This window comes from Arvicola amphibius, chromosome 6 (assembly GCF_903992535.2).
Source record: "Arvicola amphibius chromosome 6, mArvAmp1.2, whole genome shotgun sequence".
In the NCBI taxonomy this organism is placed as follows: Eukaryota; Metazoa; Chordata; class Mammalia; order Rodentia; family Cricetidae; genus Arvicola; species Arvicola amphibius.
Genome location: NC_052052.2, coordinates 34,140,134 through 34,165,117, shown reverse-complemented (window position 1 = coordinate 34,165,117; position 24,984 = coordinate 34,140,134). Strand labels below are relative to the sequence as shown.

Here is a 24,984-nt window from a genome sequence, read left to right as displayed (position 1 = left end):
CTATTTCTGTTCTCCTAGTGTTACCAGAGATTTTAGGTAAAAGCCTGGGTCCTGACAGCCCCAATGAGCTAAGCTTATTGGGTCCTGAGGGGTTGTGCAAAGATGTGGACAGACCAGACCACCAAAATCTAATAAACCAGAAACAAACTCTACTCCAGAAACCAGATTTCAGGAAAATCAGAAGCAAAGTTAAATAAATTAAAAAAAAAACCACCAACAACAAACAAACAAACAAAAAACACCGCGGGGCACAGAAGCTTATCAGCTAGCTGAGACCACAGCCAGAGGTGGTGTTTGTTAGGCTGTGGCAAAGGCCGGTTTCTGAACCCATCTTTTTATAGTAGGGACTCCAAGCATTAGGTCTGAACAAAGGAATTTTTACAATCTCAAGGTAAAACTCAGATACAGATTGCCTTGCTTTACAATCTCCATTAACAGAGTTTTCAGTTAAACTAGTAATCAATCGTCTTTCTTGGTACTTCCAGGCAGTGTTTACTGAAGCCTTGTGGTCCCCCACTTTGATGCTGCCAGTTTCACACAACAGGGATAATGCACTCAGCTCATATCCATAGGCTAGCTCTCAGTTTGCAGAGTCATGCTTTGACCTTGTAAATAGAGTGATGGTTTTAAAGCAGAGTAGCCCACTGTTAATAGTTAATCCTCGAGAGAGCTGCTGACATTCTGTTCTCTTTCTCCTAGACCTACAACTTTATATTTCTTTATTTTTACATCCTTATTTTTGGAATCTACTTTTTTATATTCTTTTTTTTTTTTTTTTTTTTTTTTTTTTTGGTTTTTTCGAGACAGGGTTTCTCTGCAGCTTTAGAGCCTGTTCTGGAGCTAGCTCTTGTAGACCAGGCTGGTCTCGAACTCACAGAGATCCACCTGCCTCTGCCTCCGAGTGCTGGGATTAAAGGCGTGCGCCACCACAGCCCGACTTTCTTTCTTTTTCTTTTTTTTTTTTTGATTTTTTACTTTTTATATTCTTATTCTTGGACTCTTCAAGCCCAGCCACTTGTCCCTGGTACATCTATGAAATGTACAAGCAGGGCCCAGCAAGGCTGTGTGCCATGGCTCAGTGGGTAGCAGCACTATAAGACGTTGAAAGAACATGATTGTATTTAACCGTTGTTGAGGAAAAAGATAGGGTGAGAATTGTATATATCTAGGCAGATAGTCTCAGCAAGAGTCTCCCTGTAAAGGAGTGGGGGTGATGGGAAGTTATTTTTGGTCATTTAACCAAGCCTCCAAGAGCTCTTTATCTTTTGGGGCTTGGTTCATAGCTGTATTGCAGGAAGGCAAGGGAAGAGAGGGAAGGCTGGGGCTGAAAGACGTCCCTGCAGGCCAGAGAAGTCTGTAGATTGAATTAACCTACTGAAAGGAAGTCCACTTTTAAAAGCCACTCAAAACAAGGCTGGGCTGGTGGCATGAAGCAGCAGTTTTAAACTGAGAATTAGGCAAGGTCTCCTGGCACAGGCTTGGGGATTGGGCAGTCTCAGACAAACCATGTTGAAGCTAGCAGGTGGTCCGCCCACTGAGAGAGACCTCAGCCTACCCAGAGGGAGGTGGGTAGCTGATTTGGGGTGTTTGTAGAGTTATCCTGGCTGGACCTGGAAGTCCCAACAAGCTAAGCTCAGCCACTTGTCCTCTTTACATCTATTAAATGTACATGCAGGGCCCAGCAAGGCTGTGTGAGGTGGTTCACTGGGTAGCAGTCACCCTGGCCTGGACCTGGAAGTCCCAACAAACAGACAGCAACTCTCACCCAAATCAGAGGGTGGGGCTGGAAGAAGGAATGGGGAGGGGGGGGACGCAGAGACAGAATGAAAGCCAGGATCTAAGACTTAAACCTGAACTGAGCTGCCAGGACTTGATGCTTTCTGGATTGCAAGAACCTCCTAGCTTCTTGTCCACGTGGGGCCAAACATAAGAAGGAAAAAGAGCTGGCTCTCTAGGAGTGGCATGTTTATTTCAGAATAAGTCTGAGAAGAATTCTCATCAGAGGGAAGAGGGGACTTCTCTAATGTTTGAGGGCTTATCAGATCTGAGGTGAGGGACTGAGTTCCTTCTGATTCAGCCACACAGTGTAAATGTTAAACTAAGACATTTGGGTTTGAGATTGCTTTGACTCAGACGCTATTCCAGCTAGCAAGTGTCCACAGGAGGGGAAGGAGCTGGAATGGAGTTGCCTCTGAGTCTCGCTCTTGTTCTCACTTACAGCTGAGACTGAGGACCTGCGTTTGAACCCCAGGATGCACCTTGTGGAACTGACTCCCATAAGCTGACTTCTGACCTCCACGTGCACACTGTGACACACTTCCTGATGTAACATGCACACAAGTAAATAATGAGATAATTCTTTTACATTTAAAAAAACTAAAAACAAATAATTCTATTTATTTATTTGTTTGTTTATTTGTTTGTTTGTTTTTCAAGACAGGGTTTCTCTGTAGCTTTGGAGCCTGTCCTGGAACTAACTCTTGTAGACCAAGCTGACCTTGAACTCACAGAGATCCGCCTACATCTGCCTCCCGAGTGCTGGTATTAAAGGTGTGTGCCACGACCACCGGGTTTAATTTAAAACTTTTTTTGTTTTGTTTTGTTTTTCTTTTTTTTATATTTATTTATTTATTACATATACAATATTCTGCCTGTGTATGACCACAGACCAGAAGAGGGCACCAGACCCCATTACAGATGGTTGTGAGCCACCATGTGGTTGACTGGGAATTGAACTCAAGACCTTTGGAAGAGCAGGCAATGCTCTTAACCTCTGAGCCATCTCTCCAGCCCCTTGTTTTGTTTTTCGAGAAAGGGTTTTCCTGTAGTTTCTAGAGCCTGTCCTGGAACTAGCTCTTGTAGACCAGGCTGGCCTCGAAGTCGAACTCAGAGATCCGCCTGCCTCTGCCTCCCGAAATTTAAAACTTTTTTAATGTATGCATGTTTGTGTGTATGCCACATATGTGAAGGTGACTCCAGAGGCAAAAAGGGTATTGGATCTTTCAGAGCTAAGTTGTTTTGTGCCTCCTGACACAGACTCTGGGGACAGAGTCTTGGGGACAGAGTCTCCTGTCTTCTTGAGGAGTGACAAGTGCTCTCAACTGATGTGTCATTTCTCCAGCCTCATAATAAAAATAAATTAGCCAGGCGGTGGTGGCGCATGCCTTTAATCCCAGCACTCGATAGACAGAGGCAGGCAGATCTCTGTGAGTTCGAGGCCAGCCTGGTCTACAAGAGCTAGTTCCAGGACAGGGTCCAAAGCTACAGAGAAACCCTGTCTCGGAAAAATAAAAAAATTAAAAAATTTTTAGATTTATGTTATTTTGCACGTATAATGTTTAACCTACGTTGTGCATGTGCATCATGTGTGTGTCTAGTGTCAGAAGAGGGCACTGGATCCCCTGGAACTGGAGCTATGCATGTTAGTGAGCTGCCATATGGGTGTTAAGAACCGAAACTGGGACCTCTGCAAGAGCAACAAATGCTCCTTTTTTGTTTGCTTTTTTCTTTTTCAAGCCAGGGTTTTTCTGTATAACAGCCCTAGCTGTCCTGGAATTCACTTTGTAGACCAGGCTGGCCTCAAACTCACAGAAGTCCATCTGCTGGATTTAAAGGCATGTGCCACCAATGCCTGGCACACCAAGTGCTCTTAACCATTGAGCTGTTTCTCCAGCCCAATTTAAAATGTTTAAAGATTTATTTATCTTATGCATTGTATGAGTGTTTTGCCTTTATATGTGTAAGTGTACTGCATAAATGCCTAGTGTTCTCAGAAGTCAGAAGAAGGCATTGGATTTCATAGAATTGAAGTTTCAGATGGCTGTGAGCTGCCATGTGGTTACTAGGTCCAGTTGCCTTGCAAGAGCAAGTGTTTTTAGCTACTTAGCCACCTCTCAGACTCTACAGTCATTGTTTGGTTTGTTTGTTTGTTTGTTTGTTTGTTTTTTCCGAGACAGGGTTTCTCTGTGTAGCTTTGGAGCCTGACCTGGAACTTGCTCTGTAGACCAGGCTGGCCTAAGACTCACAGAACCAGCTCTTTAGATCAGAGATCCTCCTGCCTCTGCCTCCCTAGTACTGGGATTAAAGGTGTACACCACCACTACCAGGTCCCTACATTCATTTTTCTTTTTAAAAAAAAATTATTTATTTATTTATTAATTATACAATTTCTGTCTGCGTGTATGCCTACAGACCAGAAGAGGGCACCAGACCTCAATATAGATGGTTTGGAAGAGCAGGCAATTGTCTTAACCGCTGAGCCATCTCTCCAGCCCTCATTTTTAAATATACTTATGTTTCTTTGTTTGTTTGACTTGGAACTAGTGGTGGTGGTGCACACTTTTAATTCTAGAATTTGGGAAGCAGAGGCAGGCAGATCTCTGGTCTTCATAGCTAGTTCCAGGATAGCCAGGGCTACACATTTTGGGAAAGGGCACGTTTTAGGACAGGGTCTCTCTGTGTATTCCTGACTGTCCTGGAATTTGCTGGGTAGACCAGGTTGTTCTTGAACTCACAGAGTGCTGAGTTTATAGGTGTGCACCACCACTCCTACCTTTAGTTTTCCTCTGGGGAAGAGATCTCACTATGTATCCCTGGCAGGTCTGAAACCCCTGTGTAGACTTTACCCGAGATTCTCCTGCCCCTGCCTCCCATTTGCTAGGATCACAAGCCTGAACCACCACATGTGGCTTCCCTATTCTTTTACTCTTTATTTATTGTGGGGCTGGGGAAGCCTCTGAGCCACACCCCTAGTCCTCAAGGGTGCATAGATGGTGGGAAATGGAAAGCATTCAGTGCCCTTCTTAGCTTTCCTTAAACCAGAGGGAATGATTCTCACAGACATTTCTTTGTCTTTTCCCTGATTCCATACACATTAAAGTTCTCTTTTTGTTTTCTTTTGTTTGCTTATTGTTTTTGAGATAGGGTCTCTCACTGTGTAGCCTTGGCTGACTTGGAACTCTCTATGTAGACCAGCTTGACCTCCAACTAACCCAGGGGTTTTCAACTTCTGGTTGTGACCCCCCCAAAGAGGTTACATATCAGATATCCTGCATATCAGATATTTGCATTACAATTCATACCAGTAGCAAATTTTTTGTTTTGTTTGTTTTGTTTTGTTTTTCTAGACAGGGTTTCTCTGTAGCTTTGGAGCCTGTCCTGGAACTAGTGCTTTTATTGCTTTTAGAAGCAGACTGGCCTTGAACTCACAGAGCTCCGCCTGCCTCTGCCTCCTGTGTGCTGGGATTAAAGGCATGTGCCACCACTGCCCGGCAGTAGTAGCAAAATTACATTTATGAAGTAGCAATGAAATAATTTTATGGTTGGGGGTCCCCACAACATGAGGACATATATTAGAGGGTGGCAGTGTTAGGAAGAATGAAAACCACTGCTAATATATATCAACCTTCTCTTCCTCCTGAGTGCAAGGTTAAAGGGGTGAAGTATTTATTTTTAATTTTAATTGCATTGTAGTTTTTATTTTGTCTATGTATATGTTGTGTCATGTGTTAGTTCTCTCCTTTACCATGTATTTCCTGGGGATTGAACTCAGGTTGTCTGTCTTGGCAGCAAGGGTCTTTTTCTAGTTTTTTTTTTAAACAAGGTTGATGTACAAATCTAATTAGTCTTATTAAATAAAAACCCAGAGTCAGATTTTAGGGATTGGAATCTGACAGATCAGAGAAGCAGAGCAGTCAGCCACCAGAGACTTCTTACCTCTATGAAATCTCAGACAGAATTGGAGGGGGGTGGATCCTGTTTTTTACAAATCCTCAGACTGAATGGGGAACATCCTGTCTCCACCAACCTTATACTCCTTTCTCCACATCCCTAGTGCTGAGATTATAGGCATGAGTCACCAGCTAGCACTGTTTCTCTTTTAGATTGGTTCGACCTCTTGTAGTCCAGGGTGGCCTTGAACTCCTGATCTTCCTCCTTGCAAATGCTGGGATTAAACGTGTGCCCCACTGTAATGGTCTGTCCTGTCCTTAAAAATACTTTCATTGTGCAAAAAAATATCTATCACAGTCATTCTGATATAAATATGCTGCTGTTTAGCCGGGCGGTGGTGGTGCACGCCTTTAATCCCAGCACTCGGGAGGCAGAGGCAGGCGGATCTCTGTGAGTTAGAGACCAGCCTGGTCTACAAGAGCTAGTTCCAGGACAGGGTCCAAAGCCACAGAGAAACCCTGTCTCGAAAAAAACAAAAAAAAATATGCTGCTGTTTAAAACTTATGTTTTCATAAACACAAAGAATTCTTGTAAGTTCCAGGAAGCCGAATTGAAGGATCCACCTTAAACAGGTCAGGTACACCCCTCTCAATTCCCTGGTCCTAAAATTCTTTTTTCCTAAACTTAACTTTGTCCTCTGTTCAGCCAATACCTTAAACAGGTGTAAGAGACACCAGAGATTTCCATACCACAAACACCGGACAGGAACAACAAGACCAGCTACCCCAGGATGTGGCCAGCACCCAGCTTTCTCAGGTGCCCCCCCCCAAGGCGAGGCCCACAAATAAGCAGCAGGCAGTCTTGAGAATCTGCCATCCCAATTCCTTTAATATGTTGTGCCTAATCTCCCGCCTTTTTATTATAAAAAGAGATGGGAATGTAATAGTCTGTCCTGTCCCTTTAAGAGACAAGCCCCACCTACTTTCCCCACCTCTACTGAGGCAAGCAGACTTCCTTCTGCTTCCAACCTGCAAGTCTTTTCCTTTCCCTCTCTCCAAGAGGCAGCTTCTGCCTCACTCCCTTCTCCCTGTCCCTCCCTCCCTCCCTCCTCTTTCTCTCTGTCTCTCTCCTCTGTCTCTCTCTCTCTCTCTGTCTCTCTCTCTGTCTCTCTCTCTCTCGGCCTCTCTCTGTTCTTCCTTCTCCCCTTCTCTCCTTTCCCTTCCCTTCCATAACCCACTAAATAAATCTCCAACCAACCTCACTCTGCATGGAGTGCCTATCTGTCTCAGTGGTCTCTCACCCGCCATGTGGCCAGCTGTGGTCTCAAGACCCGCTGCCCTCCTCACCACTCGGGGTCCTGCAGCATTTTATTTTTATCATAACAACCACTCTCTGGCCTTTATGATTAACTAGTGGCTAGCTCTGGCCTCTTGATTTCCAGACAAGCTTCATCAGAACACAAACAAAATTCACACAACAAGGTCTCAACCTTGTAGCCCCAAGCCAGGCCTTGGACTCCTGAGTGCTGGTATTATGCCCCTGATCAAAGTGTACTTTTATATTCTGCACTATAAAGATACATTTGTGCTACAAGCTATAAAGGGAATCTGTATGTACATCTTTATTAATAGCTTAGTAAGCACACACCACTAGTGGTTTCTTTGTTCTAAGTCAGCCCAGGGGTTCCTGGAGGAGTACAAGGTTGAAGTCGGCAGAGGTTAAGCACACTCAGTGGTTCAAGACGTGCCTGAGGGCAAGATCGAGCCAAGGAGATTACTCAACACTCTGCCAGGCAGTACTAGTGGGTTCCACACACAACAAAGGAGAGGACATGGTCGGAGGAAGACAAGTTGGAGATGTTGGGAGGGAATGAGAATGAACATGATCATAGCATGTATGAAATTGTTTCTAAGTGCCTGAGAGGCTGGTGATGGTCGGAGTGGGCAACAGTGCTTTCTGTTGTAAGCCTGAAGACCTGAGCTTGATTTCCTAGAGCTTATGTGAATGTGGAAGGAGAGAACCAACTGCACAAAGGTGTCCTCTGACCTCCACGTACATCCTGTAGCAAAAGCACACCTCCCGCCGGGCGGTGGTGGCACAGCTTTTAGTCCCAGCACCCGGAGGCGTGCGGATCTCCGAGGGTTATAGGCAAGCCTGGTATATAGAGTGAGTTCCAGGACAGGCTCCAAAGCTCCACGGAGAAATCTTGTTTAGGAAAAAAAAAAGTGCATCTCCCAAACACATACACCTCCACAATGATAATAAATAAAAAACTGAAAAGTTAAAAAAGAAGTGTCTCATTCCCAAATCCACCCAGAAGAGATGGTTGCCAGACATGCTGACAGTCACAAGTCAGGCTGCTGACCCGCTGACTAGAGAAGTTTCGTTCATTAATGATCTCTTCACACAGTGAAGAAATAGCCCACAACAGAGAAGCAAGGCTGCACTCTGCCATGGCTGGCTGCTTTTTCTCCCCCAACCTCTTTTTCTGTAGCCTCTGCTGCTGGGGGAGTGGAAATGGAAGGCAGTTTCTTGTTTGTTTGGTGTGTAGGTGTGTGTGATCCTTTGCCGATATATGCGTGTGTGTGGGGGGGGGGAACAGAAGTCAGCATTTCCGCCTTACCATTTTTGAGAGTCTCTCGCTAGATTTGGAGCTCACCGATTGACGAGCCTGGCTATCCAGCAATTGTCACAGATCCTCTGACCGTGTAGACCAAGACGGCCCTGAACTCACAGAGATCTGCCTCTCAAATGGTGGGATCAAAGGCATGTGCCACCAAACCTGATCCCTGTTGTTTCTTTTATTGAGACAAGGGCTCATGTAGCTGAGGCCGGCCTGGAAACTCTGATCTTTCCTCTATCTCCCAAGTTCTAGAACATCAGGAAGATAGAAATGAGTACAGCGCTGAGAAAAGGACATCTTACAGACAGCACAAACTGTGTTCCTGTTTACAGGGCCTTGAAAACTATTGTCAAACCATTGCCTGGGCTTCATGATAAAGCCGCAGCTTAGAAAAACAACAAAACGCCTCCATTCCCAAATGACAAATTGTATTACCAGAGAGCCAGTTATGAGATCAATCATGGAACCTAGATCGGTCTTAAAATCAACTTAGGTTTCTGTGCTCCGGCGGCCTAGTGAGCAGGCGCGGTCTCGACATGCAGAACAACACCGGTGAGTTCGTGGACCTGTATGTGCCGTGGAAATGTTCTGAGCAACCGCATGGCTGGTGCCAAGGACCACGCGTCCATCCAGATGAATGTGGCTGAGGTTGACAGGGTCACAGGTCTGTTTAATGGCCAGTTTAAAACCTTATCTATCTGCAGGGCCATTCGCAGGATGGGCGAGTCAGATGATTCTCGTCTCCAATTGGCTAAAGCTGATGGAATAGTCTCCATATGAAGTCACTAAGAAAACTGCAGCTGTACCTCGGTTGCTCCTTTGTGGTTAACGAGCCTTGACCGACGTTGCAGATAGGTTGTTCCAGCTCCATCACAAACTAAGGTACCAAGGCATCCTCGTAGGTGCACTAAAGGGACTGCAAAAGACCCCTTGGATGCACTACCTTACGGCCTTGCCCCCAATGTTCCCTTTGTGAGCTAGCTACCTAAAGGATCATGAAAAAATACCCTAAAAAGAGATCTTGTCCACCATGATTTTGGAGGGAAAATGTTATCTTATCCCATAAGCATGCCACCTACCTCATAAATATTCACTTTTTAAATAATCTACAATGCAGAACCCATTCTGCTACTATCCCTAGTTTGGGACAGCCCACTTTCTTTTTTTTTTTTTAAATTATGGTTTATTTAACTTTATTTTATGTGCATTGGTGTGAAGGTGTCAGATCCCCTGGAACTGGACAGTTGTGAGCTGCCATGTGGGTGCTGGGAATTGAACCTGGGAAGAGCAGTCAGTGCTCTTAACCACTGAGCCTTCTCTCCAGTCCCCAGACAGCCCACTTTCATCTCTTTGCAATGCTTGCTTGAATTTGCTAAGTAAACTTCTGCTTCCATTGTCTGCTCTCTCTCTGCTGAATTATTTCCAGAAGACAAGAACTGAGAGGACTCCAAACACCACCATGTCTGGCAGCACAACCACAGATAGATACGCTTTTTTTGTTGTTGTCTTGTTTTGTTTTTTGAGACAGTGTGTCTCCATGTAACAGCCCTGGCTGTACTGAAATTTGTTTTGTGGAGCAGGCTGGCCTCGAACTCACAGAGATCCACCAGCCTCTACCTCCCAAGTGCTGGGATTACAGGCGTGGGCCATCACTGCCCCGTTTGTTTGTTTGTTTGTTTGTTTGTTTGTTTGAAATAGGGTTTCTCTATGTGGCCCTGGCTGTCATAGAGGTTGCTCTGTGACCCCACTGGCCTCGAACTCTCAGAGATCTACCTGCCTCTGCCTCCCCAAGTGCTGAATTAAAGGTGTGGGCAATCACCTCCTGACTAAAAAGCTGGGTTTTGTCTACCCATATATGTGCCTACATGTGGCTATGTGTGAATGAGTACAGTACCCGTGGAGACCAGAAGAGGGTGTCAGATCCCCTGGAGCTAGAGCAACATGTGGGAAGATGGTTTAGAACTACAAGTCAGGGAGGACTGGAATAGAGAAGTATCTTCCGGAAGCAACCACTGAACTCATGAATGCACATCAGCTGTGGTTGTCTGCATATGATCAAGGCAATTGATATTCTAACATGCAGGAAAAAGAGATTCATAAGCACTCACCTCTAACTGAGGAACCATTGACAGTTGATGGCTTTTGGGGAAGGGGAGTCAGTTTTCTTTAAGAGTGCAGTTCCATACATTTTAAAACATCTGAGTGGATGGAGCCCAAGTTGAGCTCAGTGGGTTATTAAAAAAAGAAGAGGCTGGAGAGATGGGTCAGTGGCCAAAAGCACTGGCTGCTCTTGCAGAGGACCCAGCTTTGGTTCCCAGCACCCACTTGACAGCTGACAACCATTTGTAACTCTAGTATCAGAGGCTCTAATGCTCTCTTCTGAGGGCACTGTACACATGTAGAACACAGACAAACATTCAGGCTAAATGCCCATACATGTAAAATAAACAAACTTAGAAAAATATTATATGAAGCAGAAGCAGAAGGATCAATGCAAGTTCAAGACCAGCCTGAGCTACATATTAAAAGCCTGTCTCCAAAACCCAAAATAAATAATAAAGTAATAAAGAGAAATTAAAAAAACAAAAAATATTTTGGGATCAAATAAAACAATCAAGAGCACTCACTAGGGGGGCTGGAGAGATGGCTCAGAGGTTAAGGGCACTGCCTGCTTTTCCAAAGGTCCTGAGTTCAATTCCCAGCAACCACATGGTGGCTCACAACCATCTGTAATGGGGTCTGGTGCCCTCTACTGCCCTGTAGGCATACACACAGACAGAATATTGCATACATAATAAATAAATAATAAATATGTATATTAAAAAAAGAGCACTCACTAGTAGGAATTGAATGATAGTCATTATTATTTGTTATTATTTATTATAGACTTCTACAAAGCAGCCTGGGGCAGAACTGTCACCTCCTCTCTCCTACCCTCTCCCCCTTTAAAGTGTGTCTTAGCCCAACTGAGTCAGGCTGACTCAGAAATGCAGGACACTATAACTAGGTTGTCCATTTTTTCTCCTTCTACACGCATACACACACATCCACACATGTAAATACACATACACCTTTATGTAGCGCCATAGCTGCTGGCAGAGCAGATATAGTACTATTAGGGCAGGAATCAGTCAGAAAGATCAATGCTTGAGTAAGGCAGTGGGAAGAAGACTGCAGTCAGCTAAAGCCACTAAAACACAGCGAAAGCACTGTGGCTGGAAAGTGGGAAGGAAGGAGAGGGAGTGGTATGGGCAGAACTGGCGAGGATAGGGGAAAAAAACCACAGAAGGAAGCAGACAGCCTAAGTCATGGGGCAGTACTGATTTCCTGTTAACTTCATTTCCTGATTTTACAGAATTCTATTGCACATGTCACCCACAAAACAGTGCTCTGTTAAAAGTGGGTAGAAGTGATTGGGTTAGTCAGGCATTGCGGCATTGTAAATTCAAGACTGGCCTGGGATACATAGCAAGATCCTATCTCTCGTAAAAGAAATGCTTTTTGTAACTTAGTGGTAGAATGCTTGCCTAGCATGCACAGGATCCTGAGTTTGCTGGACGTGGTGGTGCGTGCCATTCATCCCAGCACTCAGGAAGTAGAGGCAGGCAGCTATCTGTGAGTTGGAGGCCAGGCTGATCTACAAAGCGAGTTCCGGGACAGCCAGAGTGACAGAGAGAAACTCCATATCTAAAAACAACAAAGAACAAAACAAAACAAAAGACTCTGAGTTCAATCATCAGTACCATGTACATAAAAGCATGAATTATTCATCCAGTTGACAGAGGATCCAAGTTTAATCCTCAGCACCTATGGGGGCTAAGGGCCATCTGTAACTCCATCCTAGAGTATTAGGTGCCCTCTTTTGGCCTTCAGGGACAATGCATGCATGTACATGGTGTAGAGACATGCATGTAGGCAAAACAGACGCCCATATGAATAAAATACATAAATACAAATGCATCTTTTAAAAAAGGAAACATAGGTGACTAGCATAGCTGACACACAATTTTCACTAATAAGGAGATTGAGACTCAAGGACCTGAGGGAAAAAATAAAGTAAATCCAGTAGAAAATAAAGGAAAGGTTGGGAAGCTGGCTCAGTGGGCAAGACTGCTTGCTCTGCAAACCTGTGAGTCTGAGTTTAAATCCCCAGTGCTCACATAAACCTGGGCATGGCTATACATGCCTACAGATCCAGCACTGGGGGTGGGAGGTGAATTGTGAGCGTTTGCGGGCCAGTCAGCTGCGAGGAAAAGGTAAGCTTCCAGTTCATCAAGAGACCCTGTCTCCAGGCAATAAGACACAGTGATAAAGGAGGATTCCATCATCCCACTCTGACCCCAATCGCAACTCACCTATGTGCTCCAACACACACGTGTTGTGGGATATTTGTACACTGTCTGAAAATGTGTTGCTGAAATTGGTGTGATAAAAATCTGAATGGCCAATAGGTAGGTAGGAGGTATAGGCAGGATTTCTGGGGAGAGAGGGAAGAGGGGCTGCAGAAGCATCATCGAGACATGGAGGTAGACATACAGAATGAAAGAAAGTAAAAAGCCACATGTGGATAAATAAAAGCAGACGTAAATTGATTTAAATTATAAGAGCTAGTGGGGGCTGGATGGCGCAGTGGTTAAGAGCACTGCCTGCGGGCCGGGCGGTGGTGGCGCACGCCTTTAATCCCAGCACTCGGGAGGCAGAGGCAGGCGGATCTCTGTGAGTTCGAGGCCAGCCTGGTCTACAAGAGCTAGTTCCAGGACAGGCTCTAAAGCCACAGAGAAACCCTGTCTCGAAAAACCAAAAAAAGAAAAAAAAAAAAAAAAAAAGAGAAAAAAAAAGAGCACTTCCTGCTCTTCTAAAGGACCCAGCAGCCACATGGTGGCTCACAACCATCTGTAATGAGATCTGGTGCCCTCTTCTGGCCTGAAGGCATGCTTGCAGGCAGAATACAGTATACACAATAAATAACTCTTTTAAAAGAAAACACAATGATAAATATTTTTTTAAAAAGAACTAGTAGGACAAGCCTAAGTTAAGGCCATAATTAATAATAAGTTTCTGTGTTCTTATTTGTGAGCTGGTGGCCCAAAGAAAAATTTGACCAACACACACCCACCAAATAGAGCTGGAAAGTTGGCTTAGTAGCTAAGAACACTTGAAGCTTTTCCAGTGGCTCCAAGTTTGATTCCCAACACCCATGTGGTGGCTCACAACCATCTGTAACTCCAATCCCAAGGGATCCAAAGTCCTCTTCTGACTTCTGAGAGCACTAGGCATGCATGTCGTGCACATATATACAAACAGGCAAAGTTAGGCTGTTTGAAAATAGGGGAGGAGGGGAAGTGAAAATGGGCAGTTTATGCAAACCATTATAGCTCAGTAGGGCTATTCTTTTAAAAAATATCTAATTTGTTCTTTGGCTTTTTGAGACAGGATCTCACTATGTAATTCTGGCTAGCCTGGAGCTTACTATGTAGATCAGGCTGACTTCCAATTCATAGAGACACACCCTGCCTCTGCCTTGCTGAGTGATGGACTAAAGGCCACCACACTCAGTCATTTTTGTTTTGTTTTGTTTTGTTTTTCAAGACAGGGTTTTTCTGTCTAACAGTCCTGGCTGTCTTAGAACTCATTTTGTAGACCAGACTGGCCTTCAACTCAGAGATCCACCTGTTTCTGCCTCCTAAATGCTGGGATTAAAGGCGTGCGCCACCACCTGGCTAAAAGATGATTTTTAACTGAAAAGAATTACGTGTTTGAGTATTTCGTGTGTATGTATGTATGTATACCATTTGAGTGTAAGTACCCAAGAAGGCCAGAAAAGGGTGTCTGAGGTGTCAGATTCCTTGGAACAGGAGTTATGAATGTTTGTTGGCTACCATGTTGGTGCTGAGACCCAAACCTGAGTCCTCTGCAAGAACGGCAAGTGCTCTTTACTGTGGAGCTTTCTCTCCAGTCACTATTTTCATTTTTGAATTATGTGTATGCACGTGAGTAGGTGCATGCATATAGGAGTGCCTTGGAGGCCAGAAGGAATAGGATCTTTCGGAGTGGAGTTATGAATGGTTGTGAGCCTCATAATGTGAGATCCAAATTTAAGTACTCTGAAAGAGCGGTATGTGTTCTTATCCACTGAGTCATCTCTCCCTCTTCAATAAAGCTGTTGACAGAGAGAGAAAGAGCCAAAGAGATGGCTTATCGGGTAAGGGTGCTTGTACGCAGACCAGATGACCTAGCTGGATCCCTGGATCCCACAAGGTGGCAGAAGAGAACTGATCCGTGAGAGTTGTTTTCTAACTTCTGCATTCACACACATGCACACAAATAAAAAAAAATATTAAAAAAACAAACAACTAGGAGTTGGGCATGGTGGTGCTCATCTTTAATCCCAGCCTTGGGAGACACAGGCAAGTGAATCTCTGAGTTCAAATGAGTTCTAGGACAGACTGAGAAGATGAGAGAGAGAGAAAGAAAAGGAAAGAGTCCCATCTCTCAGGTAATTTAGTCATAGTTATTAACTTGCTAAATATGTAACCCTTCTCATCCAGCAATTGTTAAAATATACGCCAGGCATGATGGTACACACCCTTTAATCCCAGCATTCGGGAGGTAGAGACAGGAGGATCTTTGTGAATTTGAGGCCAGCCTGGTCTACAAGAGCTAGTTCCAGGACAGGCTCCAAAACTACACAGAGAAACCCTGTCTCGAAAAACAAACAAAAACAAACAAATAAAAGCCATACAGTCACAAAAAGGTCGATCTGTAAACGTTGTTATGGAATACTGCCCATGATATGTTAAGTGAAGAGGGGGAGGAAGAAAACGTCTGGTTTGATAACTAAAGGTGGATTTGGTATTAGTTACATTCAGTTTATTCTGCCCCAAGGATCAAAGTCCGAGGGCTTCAGAAGGCCAGCGTGGTAGTTCCTGGCCCTAGAGGTTGTGCAAGCTGAGGGAGGAGGCTGGCCCTAGCCTGGGTGGGTGTGGGGATTTCTTCTTCAGGTCTGTCTCAATCTGGACTGAGCCCAGCAGCCTGCATTTCCTTATCTAGACAGACTGTGGGTGAAAGTTAAAGTCCCAGTTAAATTAATAACATTTTCTCCTACCTCACTAGGGTGAGAAGGTGACTTCTCTGAGCACTGCTGGAGCTGGGCTTTGAGGCTCTTCCTTCCTTCCTTCCTTCCTTCCTTCCTTCCTTCCTTTCTTCCTTTCAAGGAAACCTAGCAGATAACCTGTAGTTACAAAGCTAGTCTTTCAGTTAAAGGCCAATGACAAGCAAGTTGCCTAGCTTTGCTGTATTCTTGTCCAATTGCAGAAGAGATATTTGAGTTCCCTCCATGAAATTTCAGATACCCAAGAACTTAGGCAGTGAGCATTTGATAAACATTAATTAAATTTCACATAAGCCTGGGCTTACAGTGAGATCTTAGGAACCCACATAGCTTCTTCATTAGTCTTAATCTTTTGGGACCGAGTATTGGACAGATATTATTACTTGAATGGCCAATTAGTAGCTAATTAGAACACTGGAACTCCCTGGTCAGGTGCTGCCTAGAAACCCTCTTGAGAATGAAACAGTAAATCCAAGCAGTGGGGGTGGCACAACCAGAAACCCAGCCCTAGGCAGGCCCAGGTAAAACAAAGGAGTGTGACTGCAGCCTTGGCTCTGTAGTCAGCCTCTGTCTAAAGGAAGGAAAGAAGGGAAGCAAAGGAAACCTAGTCTGTAACTCCTATTTATCAAAGACATGCCTTCACTGAAAATCCCCACAGTGGGGTCCCGGGAATGTATGTCAGTAGTAATAGTGTGTGCTCTTCTAAGAGATGCAGTTGAAACGGGTGAGGATAGAATGCTATCCAGTCTTAGAAATTAGATTACCAAATACATAGTTAGCTATCTGCTGTGGCTTTAAAATACAGTTTGCCTACTGACGCCTAAAGTGTACGATAATGAGTCAATCTGACCTCTTTTGTTCAGAAGTAAAATGTTTAGAAAAGATTAAGCGTATGTAAGTTCATTAGGGTGGGGAGTACTGGGACTCTTGGTGACTTTATAAGAGGAACAGTAGCACAGCATGCCAAGTCATGCTCTATGCCACCATGGGACTGCCAGGAAAAAGGCCATCTTCTGTGAAGCGATCCATCAAAGAGAGACTCTTGCAGGTATGTGCACCAAAGCTGTACCTTTTTCTTTATGATTTTAACCTGCTTCTGATATACCCTGAGAGCAATTTCATTTTTTTTTTTTCTTTTGAGATACGGTTTCATCACTGTGTACTCTGGCAGCCTAGAACTCACTCACCATATAGACTAGGCCAGCCTTGAACTCATAGAGATCCACCTGCTTCTGCTTCCTGAGTGCTGGGTTTATAGGCATTTGCCACCATTGCCCAGATACAATCTCCTTCCATCTGAAGAATCTGTGATTCCACATTCACTGAGTACTAATTGCTTATAGAGACCATGTGCTGGATGTTGAGATGCAGAGGTAAAGTTGTTGCCCTATCTTACCCATTTTTGTTTTTTGCTTTTTTGAAACAGGGTATTGTAGGCCCATATTCCGTATGGCACAAGAACCATAGGCCCGATCTGAGGTGGTCAAGTAGCTCTGCAGACAAGCTGTCTCTGCCTAACAAAGATCAGGATGTGTTGGTGCTCCTTCCTTGTAATTTGGAGATTCTTATAGAGATGCTAATTCATGGCCTACGTGACAGCTAGCGTACTCGCAGCACGGTAATGCGGAAGTGACAAAAGGCCTTCACCTGATTACCTAGGATACAGCCTAATGTATTTTCCTGCTCGATTGGAGGATGATATATAAACTGTTTGAAGAATAAACAAGAGATCTTGCCCTTCAAGGATGACGTGTAAGCTGCATCTGATTATTCCTCAGACTCCGTACCCAGTCCTAGTTAGGGAAAATAGTATCTATGTTGGAGCCACACAGGCCTCGACAGGGTATCTTTGGAACCTGTCTAGGAACTCACTTTGTAGACTAGGCTGACCTTGAACTCACAAAGATCTGCCTGCGTCCTCCCCCTGAGTGCTGGAATTAAAGGTGAGCACCATCATCACTGCCTGGCTGCTCTGCTGCTGCTGCTGCTTCTCTTCTTCTTCTTTCTTCTTCTGTCTTCTTATTCTTATTCGTCTTCTTCTTTCTTCTTCTTCTTCTTCTTCTTCAATTGAATTAATTTTTTCTGCTTTTTTCAAGACAGGGTTCTCTGTAGCTTTGGGAGCCTGTCCTGGAATTAGCTCTTGTAGACCAGGCTGGCCTCGAACTCACAGAGATCCACTTGCCTCTGCCTCCTAAGTGCTGGGATTAAAGGCATGCTCTACCACTGCCTGTTGATAATTTATTTATTTGTATGTTATGTACATTGGCATTTGCCCACATATATGTCCGTGTGAGGGTGTCAGATCCATTGAAACAGGAGTTACAGACAGTTGTAAATTGCCATGTGGGTTCTGGGAATTGAACCCAGGTCCTCTTTAAGAACAGTCAGTGCTCTTAACCACTGAGCCATCTCCCCAGCCCCTGTTTAAATTATTGCATTTATGTATGTGTGTGTGTGTGTTTGTGTCGGGGGCATGGCGCACACGTGGAGGTCCAAGAACTGGGGGTCAGTTCTCTTTTTCCTACCATGCAGGCTCCAGGGGTTGACTCAGGTTGTCCAGACTGGGCTGCCGGTGTCTTCCCTTGAGCCATCTCTCCAGCCTCCAAACATTTCTTTTCCATGACGTGGGGTACCCCGTGGACCTTGGTTTAATCAGATAACAATATACTGGAGAAAGAGAAAAGGAAAGTAATTAAGTTATAAGAACATGTGATTAGTGCTCTGTCTATGATGGAAATATACACAGAACAATGAACGTGGAATAAGCAGCCCCCCCCAAAAAAAATGAACTGGGAAAGGAGGAGCTTTGAGGAAACTTCTCAGTTGCAGAGAATTGCAAGACACTTTATAGACTTTATAGCCAGAGTAGCTAAGGCCTGCATGAGGAGCGTGAGGGGTCAGAAGGTAAAGGGCCTTGTGTATTGTGTTAGAAGAAGGCCAAGGTCAGATCAGAGGCAGCAGCAGGGATTTGAAAAACCATGTCACATATGTGTAGAGGGGGCAATAGTATGTTTAAATTCAGCTTCGATGATATGAAGTGGTTTTGTGTGGTGTGTGTGTATGTGTGTGTGGTGTGTGTATGTGTATAGTGTTATTGTTGCTTACTGTTGTTACTTCACAATAGAGAGGGCTAGCATTTCCTGACTCATGAAACCATGTATGATGAGCCTTGGCTGGTCTGGAACTCACAGAGATGGGCCATCCTCTGCCTCCTGAGTGCTGGATTAAAGATGTGGTGCCACGATGCCTGGGTGATGGTTAGGGTTAGGGGCAGATTACCAGACCTTTCCTGTCCTCTCTTGTCAGGTGTCCCAGCTGGTGACCCATATGAAGCGGACTCTGCTACAAAACCTTTCTGGTTTTGCAGGTCTCAGATCATGTCCATTACTCAGGCTTGTTCATCCCTAGGGGAAAGTGGAAGGAGAGGATGTAAGAAGCCTCTAGAACTACCACCTGCGTCTGCCAAGGGAACATGACTAAGTGCCTTAAGGGGGTGAGATCCTGCTTGTGGTTAGAGGTGTGGTGGGGGCTAATAATGAATCACTGGGGCTTCTTACTCAGTGGTAAAAAGCCTCCTTTCCCAACCATAAGCTTTCTCAGTCTTTTGTGACTTCATTCCCCCCCACCAACACCTCCAGGCACATCTGTCAAATGGCAAAGCAGCTACCACTCTTTGTTTTGCTTGTTTGTTTGAGAGAAAACTCTGTAGACCAGGCTGGTCTTGAATTTATAGATCCGCTTGCCTCTGCCTCCAGAGTGCGGAATTACAGGCATGTGCCACCACACCTGGCTGTGGGTTTCTTTTAAAAGCAAGTCCAAACAGATACATCTAGTCCAATATCACCATCTCCTCTCTCTCTCTCTCTCTCTCTCTTCTCTCCTCTCTCTCTCTCTCTCTCTCTCTCTCGGGTGGGGTTTTGAGACAGGGTTTCTCTGTAGCTTTGGGGCCTGTCCTGGAACTAGCTCTTGTAGACCAGGCTGGCCTCGAACTCACAGAGATCCACCTGCCCCCTGCCTCCTGAGTGCTGGGAATTAAAGGCGTGCACCACCACCAGGCTATCACCACTCTCTTTAATTGCAATGTTTTGGCAAGAAGGGCCCCCTTTCCCAGGAAGTTTTGTCCAAGACAAAAGGCTAGAAATACAGGTGCATAAAAGGACATCTTCCCCCTGCTTCTTGATGACAAAACTAACCCTTTCCAACGAGGTCAAATGAACTGGAGATAGGACAGGCTGGGAGCCACCAGCCACTTATTTCACTTCCTCTGCTAAGATGATTCTGTCACTTATAGGACAGCTGGCAAGGTATGCGGGGCTAAGTGCAAGCAGCAAGAGGAGAGCAGGTATGCTACGACAATTTAGGGGGCAGAGGCCAAGGTGTTACTAAATGTCTTATTATGCACAGGATAGGCTCCAACCCCATAATAAGGAGTTATTTAGACATAAGTGTCCTAGATTGAGAAATAAAAGAAAAAAACTTTTTTGTATCTTTTTTTAATAAAGATATGTTTTTGAAACCTGAGATCACAGATGAAATTTAATATCATTTTTAAAAATTAGATTCCTGATTGGAGATTTAACTCAGTGGTAGAGCACTTGCCTAGCAAGAACAAGGTCCGGGGTTCGGTCCTCAGCTACAAAAGGAGACCTCATAGTCTTGGCTAATCTGGAGCTCACTACATAAGCCAAACTGGTCTCAAACTCGGAGTAATCATCCCTCTCTGTTTTACCTCTGTCCCTGAGTGCTGGGATTACAGGATGTGCTGCATGCCCAGCTTTAACATAAACGTATTCTGAGTCACCATGATGACCTTCATAACAGAGATCTGGTTTCCATGATTTGGAAATCATGTGGTCTGGTTCCATGCTTTTCTTTGTATGTGTTGTTGCAATTAAATAAGGCATTTAATTTAATAGCCTATAAGCTTAATTTTAAGATTTTTATATGTTTGGGGTAGGTTGTCATTAGGTTAGCAAAGCTTAATATAAAAGATGATTGTTGATTTGACTTCTGCTTTATACTGATTTGTCGAACATTAAAGGAACTGCCTTGCCTGTTATACTTAGTTAACTACGAAGAAGGAACAATGACTTTTCATGAGTCAGATAACTGTCTCTCATAACAAATTAGGCCCAAGGCAACTACTGACAAAGAACACTATGATCAAAGATTCTATGCTTCTTTATAGAGAAAAAATGGTAGAATTGAGTCACCATCCAAGGGTTGTAGTCAAGATAGGCACCACGCAATACCAAGGAACCCTACTCCAGAAGTCAGGACCCATCTCCATATAGAGCATTGCTTCCAGGAAGCTTACCTTGTATGTTTCCACTTGCATTTCTACCTGAATTTTGTGGTTTTGTTTTTTTTATTTTTTATTTTATTTTATTTATTATTTTGAGACAGGTTTCTCGGTTGTTTGTGTGTTTTTGTAACAGCCTTGGCTGTCCTGGAACTAGCTTTGTAGACCAGGCTGGCCTCAACTCACAGAGATTCACCTGCCTCTGACTCCCAAGTGCTGAGATTAAAGACATGCACCACTATACCCATCATGTGGTTTTGTTTTGTTTTGTTTTTAAAGAAGCCATATTCAGGGGCTGGAAAGATGGTTCAGTAGTTAAGGGCACTCATTCTTCCAGAGGACCTGAATTCAGTTCCAAGTAACCACAAGATGGCTCCCAACTAACTGTCTATAACTCCACTTCCTGTAGACTCAAAATCCTCTTCTGGCCTCCTCGAGCACCTAGCATTCTTGTGGTACATGTACATACATGTAAGCAATTCTCTCATATATAGTTAAATAAAACTAAATAAATCTTTTAAAAAGTTTTCCGAAAAAAGCTGGCCGGGCTGTGATGTTGTACACTTTTAGTCCCAATACTGGGAAGGCAGAGGCAGAAGGATATATCTGAGTTTGAAATTAGCCTGGTCTACAGAGCAAGTTCCAGGGCATCGAGGTCTACATAGAGAACCTTGTTTCCAAAAAGAAAAAACAAAACAAAACAAAACAAAAAAAAAAAACAAGACAAAAATAGTCAATTGCAAAAAGGCCATATTTACTTAAATTGGACTAAGAAAAAAACACTTTTTAGTCATTATTAATTTTAATTATGTGTATCAATGTGTGCATGTGCACGTGTATATGTGCCTGTGGAGGTCAGAGACATTGCATGCCCTGGAGCTGGGAATAAAACTTAGGTTCTGTGCAAGAACAGTAGGTGCTCTTAACTACTGAGTCAACTTGCCAGTGCCCACATTAATTCTTTCCATTTGTGAACATGACACATCTTTATTTATCTAGATGTTCTTTAATTTAGGATTTTATCTTAGCTTCTTTTTAAAAAATGTTTATTTTGAGACAGGGCCTCAGTCGTGTTTGCCTGCCTGCCTGCTATGGCATGCATGTGGAGATCAGAGGGTAACTTAAGGGAGCGAGTTCTATCCATCCATCTCGTGGGTTCTGGGACTTAGACTGAAGCTATAGGCTTGGCAGCAAGTACATTTATTCACTGAGCTTTCTTGCTGACCCAGATGGTGATCTTTCTTTCTTTCTTTTTTAAAATATTTTTTTAAAAATTATTTTGTGTATGAGTGTTTTCCTTGCACACAACACACACACCACACACCACACACACACACATACAAGCCTTAGTGTCCTTTGTGTGACAGACCAGAGGCTGTCAAGGCCTCTGGAACTGAAGTATGGGCTGTGGGTGGAGCTTGTTCTATAGCTTCTGCCTAGCACTGGGAAGATCCAAGTTCTGATCTGTAGAATCAAAATATTAAACTAGAAGAAGTGTGAAGCCTATCACGATAACTCAGCAGCAATCGTAGCATTTTGGAGGCTGAGTCAGGGGAACTGCCCTGAGTTCCAGTCAGTCTAGGCTCTAAATGGAGACTCAGTTTCAAAAGCAATGGAGAGTAGCTGGTTCAACAGGTAAAGGAACCGCGGTCAAGCCTGATGACCTGACTTCCATGCGTAGGAACCACAAGGCGGAGGGAGAACATTGAAGCCTAAAGACTGTCTGCTGGCTCACTCTGCTCTCTCTCATAAGAGAGAAATGAGCAGTGACAACTGCTCCTCTTCAGGGTGAGAAGGGAAAGCAAGGTAGCCAGGGTCAGGAGAGACGTTCCAGTGCGTAAAGGTGCTTGCTGTATGAACATGAAGATTGAGTCTGGATCCCAGCACCACTGGTGAGGAGCCAAGGGAGGAGAGCCTGAGGTAGCTGCATGGATATGTCTATAAGCCAGTGCTGTGTGGGCACAGACCAGAGCATCTCCACCAGCTCTGCTTCAGGTTCTGTGCTTTTTTTTATAAAGACATAACACCCAACCTCTTCCGCCGTCTCTGCTGGAGTGTACCACCAGTACATGTACCTGCAAACACACACACACACACACACACACACACACACCCCACTAAAAAGCAACTAAAACTATTGTTAAGACAAATGAAAAATGTCAAAAAAAAATGTCTAAGCCAGAAGCTCAGGCAGCATGACACAGCACTTCCCCATTTCTATACTGGTCCCAGGGCCCTGGGAACTGATGGGGGTTACCGCCTCCACTAACTGGAAATGGATAATGCGAAATAGCTGCTCAACCTCATACTGAGAAGGAAAAAGAAAATCACTGCTGTTGTAAGGGATGATGAATACTCCAAATTGGAAATATTCAGCTAGCATGACATAGCATTTCCCTTACTTCTTGCCCTATTATGTTAGTAATAAGAGTCAAGAGAGGGGCCATGTCTTAATGCCAGCGGTGGGGGGCAGGGGCAGGGGCAGGGGCAGGAGAATCTTTGTAGATTTGAGGCCAGCATAGTCTACAAAGCAAGTTCCAGGATAGCAAGGACAACAGAGAGACCTTGTCTCGAATAAAAAAAAAAAAAAAAAAAAAAAGAAAGAGTAGAAGAGGGACCCAATACCCCAATACTATTTATTAAGAGCTCAGAGTTCCCATTTTATATCACATTTTAGAGACACAAATGCCACCCTCTGGAACAGGGGTTCTCAACCTGTGGGTCAAGGCCTGTTGGGTTAAAGGACCCTTTTCACAGGGGTCCCCTAAGACCGTCAGAGAATACAGATGTTTACATTATGAGTCATAATAGTAGCAAACTTACAGAGGTGAAGTAACAGTGAAGATTGCTTTATGGCTGGGGTCAGCACAGCATGAGGAACTGTGGGAAAGGGTGGCAGCTAGGAGGGTTGAGAACCCCTGCTCTAGAAAGTCATGCTAGCAGGGGCAGCGAACGTGCAAACAAACCTGCAGGGTTGTATTTTCTTCTTGGCTGTCCAGGTTATTGTTTAGGTACAATGGTCAGTTCAAGGGCCAAGTGAAAGTAACACTGTTGGAAGGATTGCCACAGTCAGGGACAGCTTTACAGGAAGTAATGCTTATCTGTCATGAAGGGGAATTAGTTTCCTGGTGTGCACAAACAGACCAGGTGGTTCTGGGTTTTCAGCGAGGAAGATGGACTAGTATTAGTAAGAACTAAGTAATACCAGCCAGGTTTCCCAATGATGCTAGCACTCAGGAGGTGGAGGCAGGAGGTTTATGCAGTTCAAGACCAGCCTGGACTACTAAAGGAGATACTTGTCTCAAAAACTAAAACCTACCACCATAGCAAACTTAGGTATTGTTCTAACGAACATTAATTATTTCCACTAAGATACTAGAATTAACGGGACATAGTGGCACACACTTTTAATCCCAGCACTCAGGATGCAGAGGCAGGTGAATGGATCTCGGGGTTCTAGGCCAGCCTTGATTACAGTGTAAGTTCCAGGACAGTCAGGGCTACAGAGGGAAACCCTGCCTTGAACTGCCCCCCTCCAAAATATATATTACAATCATTCCATTTTATAGGCAAGAAAAGACAAGGCTTAATGGGATTACATTTTTTTTTTTATGTAAACTCACATGCAAAGAAGTGACTTTTTAATTTTTTTTTGAGATAGGGTTTCACTATGTAGTGCTAGCTGTCCTGGAATTCGCTCTGTAGACTAGACTGGTCTGGATCTCAGAGATCCACCTGCCTCTGGCTCCTCAGAGGAACAATCACTGTAACAGTGACTTTTAACTCGGGAAACTGACCACAGAGCCCCAGTTTTTAAAACCACAAATCAGATTAGTGACGAGATCAGATTCAGAAAGATTTAAGAGGGTGGAAAAAAAGGGTATGCAAGACAGAACAGCAGCGTAGTCATCAGAGGCCAATAGAGTGGTCTGCCTTAGGTGGTGTGGGTCACAGAAGACCAGACAAGGTTTTTTTTTTTTAATGATTTATTTCTTTTTATTTCATGTGTATTGGTGTTTTGCCTGCGTGCATGTTTGTGTGAAGATGTTGGATCCACTGGAACTGGACTTAACTGACAGTTGAGCTGCCATGTGGGTGCTGGGTCCTCCGGAAGCGCAGCCAATGCTCTTAACTGCTGAGCCATGTCTCCAGTCACAGGTCAGGGTTTTTGAGAACTACTGGGGTGCACCGTTCCCCGAATTCGGTGTAATTAGACGTGGTCTTCCGTGAGCAGATTGGGAGACCCTTATGCACAACACATAGGAGTCCTAGGAATAA

At 44.2% G+C, this 24,984-nt stretch overlaps 1 protein-coding gene and 1 pseudogene across 1 annotated transcript in view; both read left to right on the top strand.

The window, feature by feature from the left end:
- The window catches only part of LOC119817570 (BUD13 homolog), a 90,325-nt gene that overhangs the window by 14,111 nt on the left and 51,230 nt on the right, over nucleotides 1-24,984 (top strand).
- LOC119816305 lies at nucleotides 8,830-9,073 on the top strand (annotated as a pseudogene).